The sequence below is a fragment of the Thalassophryne amazonica genome, chromosome 6, assembly GCF_902500255.1.
Source record: "Thalassophryne amazonica chromosome 6, fThaAma1.1, whole genome shotgun sequence".
Classification (NCBI taxonomy): Eukaryota; Metazoa; Chordata; class Actinopteri; order Batrachoidiformes; family Batrachoididae; genus Thalassophryne; species Thalassophryne amazonica.
In genome coordinates, this window is record NC_047108.1 from 6,578,573 (window position 1) to 6,594,566 (window position 15,994).

The following is a 15,994-nucleotide window of genomic DNA, read 5'->3' on the forward strand; positions in this document are numbered from 1 at the left end:
CCATGGTGTCCGCCCATAACGCTACATGTTGCTCCTCCTCACTGTGGGAAGATAAAAAAAAATGTTGACCTAAGTGTGATGAAGACCTACCCACAAGCATACTCTATAATATTATAATATACTCTCTATTGTAATTCATTATTATCAGGTTGTCCTAAAAGTTCCCTGAAAAGCCTTCAGTTAATTCAAAATGCTGCAGCTAGAGTACTAACGGGGACTAGAAGGAGAGAGCATATCTCACCCATATTGGCCTCACTTCATTAGCTTCCTGTTAATTCTAGAATAGAATTTAAAATTCTTCTTCTTACTTATAAGGTTTTGAATAATCAGGTCCCATCTTATCTTAGGGACCTCATAGTACCATATCACCCCAATAGAGCGCTTCGCTCTCAGACTGCAGGCTTACTTGTAGTTCCTAGGGTTTGTAAGAGTAGAATGGGAGGCAGAGCCTTCAGCTTTCAGGCTCCTCTCCTGTGGAACCAGCTCCCAATTCGGATCAGGGAGACAGACACCCTCTCTACTTTTAAGATTAGGCTTAAAACTTTCCTTTTTGCTAAAGCTTATAGTTAGGGCTGGATCAGGTGACCCTGAACCATCCTTTAGTTATGCTGCTATAGACTTAGACTGCTGGGGGTTCCCATGATGCACTGTTTCTTTCTCTTTTTGCTCTGTATGCACCACTCTGCATTTAATCATTAGTGATCGATCTCTGCTCGCCTCCACAGCATGTCTTTTTCCTGATTCTCTCCCTCAGCCCCAACCAGTCCCAGCAGAAGACTGCCCCTCCCTGAGCCTGGTTCTGCTGGAGGTTTCTTCCTGTTAAAAGGGAGTTTTTCCTTCCCACTGTCGCCAAGTGCTTGCAAACAGGGGGTCGTTTTGACCGTTGGGGTTTTTCCGTAATTATTGTATGGCTTTGCCTTGCAATATAAAGCGCCTTGGGGCAACTGTTTGTTGTGATTTGGCGCTATATAAATAAAATTGATTTGATTTTGATTTGATTTCATCATCTGCGTAACTATGAAAATTTAAGCAATGCTGTCTAATAATACTGCCTAAGGGAAACATGTATAAAGTGAATAAAATTGGTCCTAGCACAGAACCTTGTGGAACTCCATAATTAACCTTAGTCTGTGAAGAAGATTCCCAATTTACATGAACAAATTGTAATCTATTAGATAAATATGATTCAAACCACCGCAGCGCAGTGCCTTTAATACCTATGGCATGCTCTAATCTCTAATAAAATTTTATGGTCAACAGTATCAAAAGCAGCACTGAGGTCTAACAGAACAAGCACAGAGATGAGTCCACTGTTTGAGGCCATAAGATCATTTGTAACCTTCACTAATGCTGTTTCTGTACTATGATGAATTCTAAAACCTGACTGAAACTCTTCAAATAGACCATTCCTCTGCAGATGATCAGTTAGCTGTTTTACAGCTACCCTTTCAAGAATTTTTGAGAGAAAAGGAAGGTTGGAGATTGGCCTATAATTAGCTAAGATAGCTGGGTCAAGTGATGGCTTTTTAAGTAATGGTTTAATTACTGCCACTTTAAAAGCCTGTGGTACATAGCCAACTAATAAAGATAGATTGATCATATTTAAGATCGAAGCATTAATTAATGGTAGGGCTTCCTTGAGCAGCCTGGTAGGAATGGGGTCTAATAGACATGTTGATGGTTTGGATGAAGTAACTAATGAAAATAACTCAGACAGAACAATCGGAGAGAAAGAGTACCGGCATCACTGTAGGGGTTAATTTAGGGGAGTATACTGACAAATAGATACAAGGTAATACAAGGTTATTTAAAGAAAAGAGACGGAAGTAAAATAAGTGAGAAAAAAGAGTTTAACAAGAGAATACGTGCAGAGAAAGCACAAGATAAGCGCCTGAGGGGGCGCAGTAGAAATACCGTACGTGATAAAGAGATTTAAAGAGAAAAGTGCAAAGTAGCACAGCTGACAGTAAGTAAAAGAGCTCAATAAAGGACGTCATTTTTTTAAGAAAAGAGAAAAACTATAAAAAAAAATAAAATAAATAGAGAGTTAGTGCAGAATACATGAGAATTAATGAAGCAGAAAATAGTGCAGTAAGGCACCAAATACACGCTTGTGGGGCGTGGGAGAAGAATAAGTAATTAAGTACACAGTAATATGAGTTTTTTATAAGAAAAGAAAAAGAGAGTATTTTCAGTGCAAAGGCACATTAAGCTCACGAGGAGCTCAGTAAGTGAAAAAAAAAAGTAGAAGAAAGTGCAGAAAGGCACAGGATACGCACGCGAGGCGCGGTAAGGCGTAGAAATAAATGAAATATTGTATGCTCAGAGAAGAGCTTGTGAAAAATATATTAAGCACAGGATACGCACGCGAGGCGCGGTAAGGCGTAGAAGTAAATGAAATATTGTACGCTCAAAGAGGGCTTGTAAAAAAAAATAAAAAATAATATATGAAGTTGCTGGCAGCGCCGGAGAAGCTGTCTAACGTGAAGAAGAGATACATATTTAAATAGAACACATTGGTGTTAAGTGATTAAAAAGGTTGTTTAAAGCCGCGGAGTAAAGGGTGGCAGAGGTCTAGATAGAGATATATAGAAAGTTGTTTTTAATAATTTTTGTGTATAAAGCTTTTGAAGATTGGTGTGTGGGAGAGTGGAGAGTAATCGGGGAGTTGCAGGCAAAGCTGTGAGGGCTTGCAGGCTGGCTGACATACAAGATTAATGTGAAGAGTAGGTACGAGGAGGAGGTGTTTAGACCCAACAGAAGGACTTGGGAGGTGCAGGCAGAGAGGAAAGTGTGAAACAGAGACAGTGAAGAAAAAGACAGGAGAAGAGACTGCTATGTAAATACAGAGAAGGTAGATATTATTTCAAAGAAAGAAAACTAATAAACAAACATAGCAGAAAAAGACGAGAAGCAGAAAGTTAAAAAATTAGAAGGAAAATAGAAAGTCGGGAGCAAAGACATTAGGAAGTGTTAGGGTTGTAAGAGGAGTAAAGAAATAAAATTGGTTATAAATCAAAAGAGTTAAAGCTTAGATTATAGTGAAAAAGCTGACAGACTGATCAATGCTTGGGACAGTCTTTGATGGGAGACTTAAGTGATGATGAAACAATACTCCCAGAACATTACTTGACTGACGGAGACATCGAAACCCAGGGAATCAGGACACATTTTTGGCTGGAAAGGACCTATTTTGACAGGGTAGGAGCAGAACATTGGCAGGACGAACAAGAGATCAATCAGAAATTATGGCAGATTACTAAGGTAATCAATCTGAAACAAAAGAAAGAACAATTCCCTCTAATTAATTGGGAGCTGCTGATAAGACGTCTGTGGCATCAGGGTTTAACCCCGTGGCTGGAGCTGCTTTGTGCTGATCCTAATAAAGAAATTAGCATACCATTAAATCATTTAATAACACTGCCAACCGATCCAGGTGAAGAACTGTTTCCTAGGTTGGCTCTGACTGTGGTCCCAAGGAAGGTTCGGTGGGAAACAGGTAAATTTTCGTATTTAGTTAAAGAAAAAGAAGACGGGCATAACAGTTGGAAATTTAATCCTTTTAAGGGTTTAAAATACAAAACAGGTGTTACAGCCAGCAAGTTATTGGTCTGGATCAGGACAGCCCCTGAGGGACTACCAGAACACCATAGAAACACCTCACATAGCGTTTGTCAGGGTTACATGGGTAACTCTCAAGGTCAAGGTCGGGAAAGTACCCTGCTAGACTTAGTACTAAGAAAATATCCAGGAAAACGCACTAAGGCCAACCAATGTATGAGAAAGTGGCACAAAAGGTCACATGGGGGCAGGCAATGGCCTTTGGAGGGATCATTTGATCCGGTGATGTGTGAAGCAGTTGCGGTAGAAATACAGAAAAAAGAAATTAAAGATCAGCAGAAGAACGTAAATAACAACAAAAAAACGCACTGAAGAAAAAGAAGTTTTGGCCTTGTTCAAGCAGGAAGCACAGAGGCTACAGCAGAAAAGAGAAAAAATGACAGAGGAAAGATCCAAAGAAACTAAAGCCAGTGCACCGAGCTGGGAAGCAGAGCCACCCCCATATAAACGTCATGATATGGGAAGGACAGCTGGACAATTTGTATTAGGAACTCGTGAAGAGGACCAAGGCATGGATGTGGAGGGTAAATTCACACTGACACTAAAAGCTCGAGAGCCACAAGGAGACAGGTCCTCAGTCTGTCAAATGGATCATACAAGGTCTCCAAGTCCGAAAGTAAGTGGTCGCTCACCACGACCACCAGGGGGGGCCACAAATAACAGTGACACGGAGGCAGACGAGGATAAAGAGAGAGACCTGAAGGCTCCGCCTGCACATCGAGGTCCACTGAAAACCCTCCCCTCCCACCATAAGTCAGCCGACTGGACCTTCACAGGCTATAGAGGCTCCGAAGAGTGGCACAAGAGCTTCTGTGACACACTGGATCTGGCCAGAAGAGATAATGAAGAACTAGCTGAGCAACTTCGGCTAGCGAAGGAAAGAATACAAAGACATAGGGACGCCGAGGAAAAAAGAATATTACAACAATCGACGCCCAATCAAGGAAATCACATTATAGAGCCACCCACCCGAAAAATTTCTGGTGAGATCATCATTGAGAGTGCAAAAGAGGCCCGACTCAGGCAAAGACAACAATGTGTAGCCAAAGACATAGCGGCTTTAGAACAGGATATAACCAACTGGATAGACTGCCTGGAACCAGTCAGTCGTACTCGATCTGGAAGACAGTATGGAGCCCCCACAGAAGAAGAGGAGGACGAAGACCTCATATGCCCATTGGTGGTTAGAAATGGTCACCATGTGTATACCCCATGGAGCTGGACAGACATGGTGGGGCTGGCCAACAGGCTGCCAGACATCACCCAAGGAGCTGGGAGATGGATAACTGCCTTAGAAGAAGGCACTGCAGGGGTAACCTTGTCTTTAGGTGACATAAAAGCCTTGCTAATGCATGTCATGGGAAAACATGACACTGAAGAATTAGCAGGAAAGGTTGGACTAACACAAATGATGGGCACTAATCAACATGATGAAGTCCCCTTTAATCGCTATAGAAACTCCATGTGGGAAGGACTGAGAAGAAAGTACCCTGAGGTCTTGGATCCCTCTAAATTGGATGATGAGGAGTGGACACCTGAAGAGTGCCCAAAGAAGTTCCTGCACCGATTCCAGAAGAGATGGGCGGAGGAAACAGGAAATGCATGGAACCATTCTCCAGCAACTGAAATCCTGTTTAAAATAACTGTAAAAAAGGCTCTACCAGATGAGGTTCAGAAAGCCCTAGATGGAGTCGTGGGACTATCGAAAATGAATTGGGCTTTATACTCTGAGCATATTTGTCACCATCTTGAAATCTACAAGAAAGAAAAACAAAAAGAAGAAGATGCAGCAAAATCCCTGACGAAAAAATTGGTGCAGATGCAGTTGGGAGAGCTAACCAAAGTCAAGAAAGAAAAAACAAAGACCCAGGCACCAATGATGACCCCTGTTCCTTCTGAGTCGGCAAGCACGGGCCCTACGGCAAACACTGCTGCCACCATACAGGCACCTGTGGTAACAGCCACACAGAGCCCCCAAGGAGCAGCAGGAAGCACTCCTACAGGAGAAGTCTCAGCACCAGTGGAGCATCACTATCACTACCATAGCACTGGCACACCCGGAAATGGACCCACCTACAGTCATGGGTGGAGAGGAGAGTCACAGAACTTTCAAGGTCAAAGAGGAGGGTGGCGAAGAGGATCTCGCCAACCTTCATTTGGAAGCAGATTCCAGAACTCAGCTCCCAGGAACAGTCAAGCGGGACCGCCTATGGGACCAACACCCCCAATAGGGGATCAACCCTCTAATGAGTGTTGGAGCTGTGGACAACCTGGACATCGAATGAGAAATTGTCCGGCCCGACCTTGGGTTGGACCCTCTGCCTATTGGCAATAGGGGGGCCTAGAGAAGACAGAGGGGGAAACGGTGGCATTGGCTATTTTGATGATACCTAAGGAAGAGCCAACCGTCACCGTTAATATACAAAACAGAGATTTCCCTTTCATGGTGGATACAGGGGCAACATACTCTTGCATAGGGAAAATGGGCGCTCATCTCCCCCTCTCTGGGTCTGTAATTAAGACCATCGGCTTCTCTGGGAAGACTCAAATAATACCTTTTACACGCCCACTTCCTGTAACGATTGCAGGAAAAACAATTGAAGCACCCCTGTTATACTCACAAAATACACCTGTGAATTTGCTGGGAAGAGACTTTTTATGTAAGCTACAAACCCAGATAGTGTGTACCCATCAAGGACTGCAAATACACTTTCCTGACGAAGCACTCGCCAACATTATGGTGCTTATGGACATGGAAAACAAGGTCCGACCTGTGCAACCCATGGTATACTGGCTGAAGTTACAACCAGAAAATTCAAATCTTCAACTGGAATGGGAAAAATGGAAGCCCTGGGCAGAACAACACTATGAAGCAGTATGTACACCTAGTTTACCTTTACATGTCACCCTGATGTTCGATGCCAAACAAGAACAAACTGACTATGCATGCTGCTGGGATGCATTGATGAATCAACGGCTGTTTCACATAACCACCACAGAAATTTATTTAGGCCTCCAAGGGGCCGCAGCTTCTGTCAAGCCAACTTCAGCTGAACAACAATGGTATCAAGTGCCGAATGCCACGCCTAATGTGACCCTTTTAGTCTCAGAAAAGTACGCATCCCATGACCTAGGTCCAATGGTAAAGACAGCCTCAGAAGTTGAAGAATGGCAAAACATGGAAAGTCCACAAGTACATCTGTCAAAAGACCAGCAGTTTGTACGAATTAACTTAAAAGTAAATGATGAGGCTATAGCTCAAAAAGTGGAGCTCAATCCTAGACCAGAGGGACAGATGGTGTTATCGGCCCAACAAGAGAAATTGTTAGAGCAAATACCACCAGTGGTGTGGTCCAAAAGCAAAACGGATGTACGACTAGTAAAAACAGCCTTACCAGTAAAAATAAAAGTAAAACCGGGAGCAAAACTGCCTCACCAAAGACAGTATCCATTAAAACCTCAGGCTATTGAAGGCATAAAACCAGTAATTAAGGGACTAATGGCAGCTGGAGTTTTAATAAAAACTGCAAGCCCATGCAATACTCCTATTTACCCTATCCCTAAAAACAATACCAAAGAGTATCGGCTGGTACATGATCTGCGTCCTATCAATGCAATAATAGAAATGGATGCACCTATAGTACCTGATCTGCATACTATACTATCAAGCATCCCTGCTGGAGCAAAATGGTACACAATAATCAATCTGTGTTCAGCCTATTTCAGTGTGCCTGTGCACCCAGACTCACAACATTTGTTTGCATTCACATTTCTGGGACAACAGCTAACGTATACACGGCTACCTCAGGGACTGAACCTGTCCCCAGCCATCTTTAACAAAGTCCTGGCTGAAGATTTACAACACCTTGACATACCCAGTACATTGGTGCAATATATGGATGATCTCCTTATTGCATCAGAGACTCAAGAACAGTGTGAAAAAGATTCATTAATTGTATTGCATGATTTGGCAGATGGAGGTCATAAAGTAAGTAAGGACAAATTGCAGTTCTGCAAACAACAAGTAGAATACTTGGGAAGACAGTTGTGTGGGACCACGCGATGTATAGCCCCAAGCCAAGTGGAGGCTATAATCAAGGCTCCCAAACCCCAAACAGTGGGACAGATGCTTTCATTCCTTGGGATGGCAGGGTACAGTCGGCCGTGGATTTGTGATTATGCTATAAAAACTGCACCTTTGCGTGCCATGATTAGAGCAGTGGGGCAAACAAGCAATGCAGCTCTCCTTGTCTGGACAGATGAGGCAACGGGAGCTTTTGAGGCCCTAAAAACAGACATGCAATCTGCTCCCGCGTTAGGTAACCCAGATTATGGGAAACCTTTCCATTTGTATGTTACTGAAAAAGCTGGTTATGCTTGTGCTGTACTAATGCAGGAAACAAATGAAGGAAAACAACCATTGGCCTATTATAGTACAAAGCTTGACAACATTGAAACAGGATTGCCACCATGCTATCAGGGTCTAGCAGCAGCTGCCTTTGCATTTCAAAAAGCATCATCCATAATCATGGGACATGCAGTAACGTTGTACACGTCACATCAGTTACATGCCCTGCTAACCAGTCAACGTTTTGTCTTAACACAAGCTAGACGCACTGGATATGAAGTTGTGTTGTCCGCTCCAGAAATAACAATACAACGTTGTCACACGGTGAATCCCGCCACCAAATTGACCACACCGTTAGATGGTACTCCACATAACTGTGTGGCAGAGACAGAGAAATTTTTGAGAGCCAGAGAACATTTGTATAATCACGCCATAGATGCAGATCTAACCCTGTTCGTGGACGGCTCATGCTTTCGGGATGCCGCGGGATTGCATGCGGGTATGGGGATTGTTAGATTAAACACGGATGGCGAGACCTTTGAATTACTGGAGTCCCAAGGAATTGATCAGCCTTGTTCAGCCCAACTGGCAGAAATCAAAGCCTTAACTATGGCTTGCCAGATAGCTAAAGATCAACGTGTTAATATCTACACAGACTCAGCCTACGCTTATGGCGTATGTCATATACATGCGAACATTTGGAAACAAAGGGGATTCCTGAGAGCAGATGGCACCCCTGTCACTCATGGAGAAGCGATTTCCCAACTGTTACAAGCTCTCCAATTACCGTCTGAGGTAGCCATCATTAAATGTGCAGGTCATCAAAAGAATAATAACATCATAGCTCAAGGTAACAACCTAGCAGATGACGCAGCTCGCAAAGGAGCACAAGGAGAAAATATGTTTCTCCTGCTAACCATCCAAGATTGTGCCCCACTGGTTTCACTTGACGCACTGATAGTGGCTCAAAGTAGGGCCAGTGGAGAAGAAAAACGAATGTGGGTTAAACGAGGCGCTATTGAGACACGTAGTCAGGGGCCAGCGGACAAGCTGTGGCGCAGTAGTCATGGACATTTTGTGTTACCCACCAATTTATTACGACATGCAATCATTTGGGCCCACGGACCCGATCATTGTTCGCGAGTCCAAATTATGAACAAACTAAAAGCTGTCTGGTGGTCACCATATATGGCAGCAACAGTGGACCGTTTGTTGAATGAGTGTGAGGTATGTGCACAGTACAATGTCCGGAAATCATTCACAGCCCCTTTAGCCCACATTCCGGTCCCTGATGGGCCATTCAGACATCTTATGATGGATTTCATAGACATGGGAGCTGAAAATCGAGTTAAACGAATGAGATATGTTTTGGTAGTGATATGCAGATTCAGCCGATGGATTGAGGCAGTAGCCTCTGCAAATCAAGACCATAAAACGGTAGCCAAATTCTTGTGCCGAGATGTCTTTCCAAGATTTGGCATTCCAGATACTATCTCATCTGACAACGGTAGGGCTTTTGTAGCCAAGGTTACACAAGAAACATTCAAACAATTGGGTATCAAACAGAAATTTGGGTGTGTTTATCACCCCCAATCAAATGGGGCGGTGGAACGGGCTAATGGCATTTTAAAGAACAAACTAGCAAAAATCATAGCAGACAGCAATGGCAAACTAACCTGGCTGGATGCGTTGCCGCTTGCTTTATTGTCAATGCGCTCACAAACTAACCGACTAACCCATTTGACACCATTTGAAGCTCTTACAGGTCGGCCGATGCCTATTCCATACCTGAGAGGACCCTACGAAGGACCAATCGCTGGAGCAGCTACAAGACGAATGGCATAATTATCTGAGACAGTTAACCCAAATACACAAAACTATCTTTTTGCAGGTCAAAGGTGCTACAGAAGACAGAGAAGCAGAGATTCCACTCGAAAATCAGAGCATCCAGCCTGGTGATCTGGTTTACGTCAAAGTGTTCAAAAAGAAGTGGGACAGGCCCCGCCGAGAAGGTCCTTTTAAAGTTATTCTTGCCTCACGTACAGCAGTCAAAGTAGACGGTAAGGACACTTGGTTTCATTTAAACCACTGCTGTAGGGTTGGTGGCCCAGCGCCCCTGCGGCCTCGGCAAGCTCGTCTTGGCAGAGCCGCCGGGCCAAGGGGGGAAGCAAGAGAAGCCAGAGACCCTACAGCAGCACCGAGGGACGGCCACGCCTCCCTGCAGCCAGAAGAAGCACCGAGGGAAGGCCACGCCTCCCTGCAGCCAGGCGAACACCGGCCAAGGCGCTCACAGAGACTGATTGAACAAAGACGACGCACAGCTTCAGAGAGTCGTGGATCCCTGCCAGATAGAGCAGTGACAGACTCAGATGCAGACTCAGAAACAACTGGAGACGCAGGCCAACAGACAGACAGAAATACAGACCGACAGATAGACAGGCCACAGGAGACATCAGACTCGGACAGCAACTTAGTAGATTTACCGACAGAAGAACCACAGGAAGTACAACCCAGACAAAGCACAGATACACCACACATCCCAAGTGACAGCTCATCTAGTGACGGCTCACTCAGTAGCACATCTAGTAGCACATCTCAACAGTCATCAGAGCAATGATTAAGGAATTATTCAAGGGATTGACAATACTACTGGTGGTCAGTATGGGAGAAAATAGACATCCAAAACATACAACGGACTGTGCCGTGGCCATGGCCGCAATAGCAGCTAAACAAGGCATTCTAAACACAGGAAAAACATATAATTTGGTATACATTAAATCAAAAGCCTACAAGAACATAGGAATACAGGGAAAGCTGGGGGATTACATATTAGGCGAAGCCATTAGCATCAAATGTGAAGAGGAGGGAACACTCAACATAGAGGTAATTTGTGATAAAAGAGGATGCAGGGAAACCAAGCAAGACGTAACTGTTACAGTACATGAAGCCACAAAATGGGTAAAAATCAAACCAAGGAAAAAGAGGACAATTAGAAGCCTAGAAACAAGCAGTCACTTAGGGAGATGGGATCCCAGTACAGACCTAGCCCGTACACAAGGGTTGAAGACAAATCTATTTTACCAATGGTTGAAATTTTCGGCTAGGCAGATCAGTGAAAAGCCTTGCATAGCCTGTCACCGGAAAGGTGTGATACCTCAGGCTAAACCCCTACCTGATATCAACAACTGTTATAGGAGTCCCCAACATAACTCAGACCAAGCAGAATGCTATACACAATGTGTTATGAAAATGGCAGTAGGTGATGAAAAATATGCTGCCGACAGTAAACTTTGTCCAGTGCCTGTAAGTACAGAAGGAACCGTTCCACCTATGATTAAAATAGAGAAAGGGATGATACACCCATTCTGTATAGCTAAAGGCTTAGTAGCACAATACATAAGCGATTAGCAGGTAGGGACGACCCAGCCAAAACACCACATACAGTGTATGCAAAAGCAGCAAGAATACAAACCGGCCAAAACAGCATGGAACATTACCGTCTGTCACACCCTGCCAGCAGCAGGCATACAGTGTGAACAAATAGTACCAGCCACAGGGGGGTCTGTAATTGGACTGAATCTCACCCATGCTTCATGGGTATCTACTCCAAATTTAGCTAAGGGAACGGTACCCTTAGCTGACATCTTTTGGATATGCGGACAAAGAAGGAAACTCCTGTCATCGCTGTCCCCTAATTGGAAAGGCCTTTGTGCTCCTGTGATGCTCACAGGAGCTATAACAGTAATTGAAATGCCAAATTCAATACAACCCATGCCACAGAAACTTTGTAAGAAAAGAGGAATAATGACGTTTAAAACAGACTACAACATCACAGTAAGAAACGGGATACCAGAAGGGATACCCCGACAATTAGAAGCCATAGACAGTAGCAGAGTTAAAGCAGATGAAGACGCGGATAAATGGGGATGGGCATTGGCGCTGTTCGGGGTTACTCCAAAAATCCGTTCTAGGTTCCAGGAGGTGCAGTGGATTAATTACTTGTGGTATAATCAGCAAAGATACCTGAACTGGACATTGGCAGCAGTAGGAGCCTTAACCGAACAACTGCACACCACCTCGCTAATGACAATGCAAAATAGATTAGCTATCGAGATGATGATGGCTGATGAACAAGGAGTTTGTATTATGATCAAAGCCACCGAATGTTGCACAGCTATTCCCATGCGTACAGGGGAAGACGGAAATTTGACAGCGCTCTTAATCACACTTGAAGAGATGCAACAGGAACTGTTAAGTAACTCCATAGGAGGGAGAAATGAAAGTGACGATTCTGGATACATTGTAGGGAATGGAATGAATATTGGCCCACTATTTTCACTGTTTGGGACTCTAAGGAGAGGGTGGATATCATGGAAAGACTGGTTATACCAGATAGGTGTAGTCTTGGCACTAACAGGGGTGGCGGTCTTGCTGGTAATATGTTGTGGTATTCCCTTGATAAAATTTCTGGTCAATAAATTGATTTCATCCACAGTAGGACAGCTCCCACTGTTAGCCATCCGAGCCCTAGAAGAAAGCACAAACAAAACAGACAGAGAACCAGAATATATGGAAATGGATGAAATACCAATTATCCTCCCCGACAGCCCCCAGCTCCCTAATATTGTGGCGTATACCCCAGATAGGGAGGACTGGGATGGACCGTGCTTGGTGATATTGTAGACGAGGAAGAAGACATGCACGCACATTTACATTCACACACATGCACCCACAAAAATGAGGGATAGGATAGACAATATCTGAAAGAATGACATGGAGCTGTAATAATGAACGTATATGTATATTACTAGGACACAGGAGTATGGCTGAGAGACCAGACTCCCCTGATCAGGGACCTATGCCTGATCTGCCTCTATCAAGTCTGATTGGACTCTCAGAACTGTTTGGAGAAGAGGATATACAGGAGGGATGGTCGAGACATGATTGGTCGCCACAGCCGCCTTCCATCCAGCAGCTAAACCAGTTGGCAACAGAAGGATCTTCATCGTTCCAGCACCTGGTGATGACGGCTTCACAGAATCTGCCTGCAGCAAGAGTCGGCCCGAGGACTCCACCATCACCTGAAGGACCCTTTGGACTCAGGAACACACCCCTTCCGCAGATGCCATGGAGACAGTCACATGTGCCAGTGGCAACGATACCCTCCAGGGGAGGCAGCCAAGGTCGGCCATATGCAGCAACTGCCCGAGTGCATCCTAGACCCAATTCACTGCTAGGACCTGTCCCCAGCTTTCCACCCCCAAGGCAGGAGAGATATTCTGATCAGCCCAGTGCCTCTGGAGGAGGATCAGCAGGGGTGGACCTTAGCCGAACTCACCCACCAGGACAGAGGGGAGCTTTGTACAGGCTGCTAAATGCCCAGAGTGTCCCAACCACTTGCCTGTGCGACATCAACAATACTCCCCCCACACACGAAATGCCTTCCCCCTTGTACTTCCTGTCCCCTGGACTGCACAACCTTAATCTGGTCATGGTCACGCCACTGGACATGGCAATCTTGGTTCGAGAGCTTCGTCTTCCACAAGAGTCTGTTCCAAAAACCTTGGAGCAGCTCCTGCCCCTCACAAATCACATTCCCCATGGGCTATTTGAGGAAATCATGCCACAACTGAGTCAGACAGCTGCATACCTGTTAAGGATACACCGTGACAATGCCAACATCTCTTGTGCTCAGGAGGGCCTTCATACTCAACTGTGTGGTCTTCAGTCTAGTATGGACATGCTAGCCAGCATGATGGAGCATATGGAAAGGGAACAGCTAGGGCTGGCCACCACCACCCTGAATGTGGGCAAGAATTCTCTGGGGGCCCTGTACAACCTGGCCAAGCAGCACAAGGAGCTGGAAAGATCCATCAGAGAACTGCACGACTGTCTGAAAGCCAGAATTCCTGATCCTTCCCCCACTACCCCTGAAAGGCCAACCTCCCCATATTCCCCAACTTCTCCCAAAACTTCAGACGCTGAGTAAATGCTGAGGAGCGCGGACTGACGTAATGGCACTGAACACGGACTATGATCTTGGTTCTTGAGTTTGAATTGCGGACTGGTTTCAGAAATCTGAGTGTAAATAAAAACAAAGAAGGATATATGTTAGTAACGAAGGTAGGGTAAATGTCTGTCCTTACCATCATCTGCGTAACACAGATAAAGCTAAATGCATACACATAGATATCACATTGCAAAGTTATAAAAAGGGGACCCTTACACGGCGTGTTTGTAGATTTAGTAGTAAAGATGCACCATAGGGACCCCTTTTTCTTAAATTATAGCATGCCTCAAGAGACATGCATCGCCTAAATTTGGCATCTGGCCAAAAAGGGCATTAGAAAACAAGCTGAAAAAGAAGAAAAACAAAGTGAAGAATGTTGAGAAATGGCCTATAATGAAAACCATTATATGATTGACTAAGGCAAATGACTTAAGGACGGACATGAAGGGAAACCATTTATTGTGTTTATCATTTAACTAGACATAGCTGCGCTAACCTTAGAATAGTTTCATGATTGGTTGACTAAATAGTGGTAATGTAGGGGTTATTTGATGCATTTAAGTAATAAATGTGTGACTCTTTAACAAAATAATATGTAGAACCAAGTGTAATGGGTTGGAGCCTCTGGTTGAGTGAGACAATAGATGCCAGAAGATGATTGGTTGCACTAATGTCAATGTAATGCCTTTACTTTGCCATGATTAAGAGGTTGCTGTAACTTGTTTGATGTGGCCATTTTAAGTGCCTTGAATTACACCAAAACTCAATGTTTGAATGTCACCTTGCGTTGATATAATCCAGCTAATTGCTCACCTTGTGCCTTAGTATGTAGGTTCACCTGCACTTCAATATATTTACCGTGTGAAGTATCACTGATATTCATATCCGCACCAGAGTTATCAGTAAGTCGAGTGATGTGTTTTTCTTTTTTATTGCAATGCACAAATGAGGATGTCTTGTCAGTAAACAACCCACGAGTATAGTTGATGTAATGGGACTCTTTCGAGTCCCAGAGGAGGGACTGTAGAAGACTTTTTAGGTCCTTATTTGAACTATGATGAACTATCAAGTGTCCTGATCCGAACTGTATGTCCTCTGGTTGAACTAGCAGGTGTTCAACCCCCAAAAAAAGGGCTCTATTAGTCATTTAGTCTGTCAGGGGCTTTCCAAGGCCTTTTAGGTGCTTTCCCGCAGGCCACGTGCAGGGGCCTCGGGCCAGCTGCACCTGTGGCTGAGGCCACGTGCGGGGGGGCCTCAGGCCAGCTGCACCTGTGGCTGAAGGTCTTTTAAAAAAATAAGTTGTAAATCCTTCACGTTTTAATGGGAGCATTTGTCACATTGAAATAATGGCCTAACACCTGCTTAGGGTTCACTAGAGGACGCTTCCAATAGAAAACCATGTCTTGGGAATGAAATAAATAAAAAAGTCGAAGGAGGAGCGATGCCCGCGGGTCTCCAATAAATAGATGAGCGCGGTTGTCATATTCAGTCTCTCTAGAGGACTCAGTTTGTCTAAGCTCTGTGTCGAAGGCTTAAATAAACTTAAAAACTCTGTGCATTTTATCTTGCTTAAGGCGGAATTATTCTAAAGTGTTGTGTCCTTTTCTAGCATATCACTTGCAATTAGTTTGTGTTATCTAAAAGACGACATCCCGAGAAGACTAAAGACGAGCCACGACAACAGTATCAAAAGCAGCACTGAGGTCTAACAGAACAAGCACAGAGATGAGTCCACTGTCCGAGGCCATAAGAAGATCATTTGTAACCTTCACTAATGCTGTTTCTGTACTATGATGAATTCTAAAACCTGACTGAAACTCTTCAAATAGACCATTCCTCTGCAGATGATCAGTTAGCTGTTTTACAACTACCCTTTCAAGAATTTTTGAGAGAAAAGGAAGGTTGGAGATTGGCCTATAATTAGCTAAGATAGCTGGGTCAAGTGATGGCTTTTTAAGCAATGGTTTAATTACTGCCACCAACAGACTCTTTTTCCAGGCTAAGTGAAGATCTTC

General features: G+C 44.2%; 1 protein-coding gene across 2 annotated transcripts in view; it reads right to left on the minus strand.

Moving 5' to 3' along the window:
* The window catches only part of mybl2a (v-myb avian myeloblastosis viral oncogene homolog-like 2a), a 143,890-nt gene that overhangs the window by 1,637 nt on the left and 126,259 nt on the right, over positions 1–15,994 (minus strand). The gene's annotated exons all lie outside the window — the stretch shown is intronic.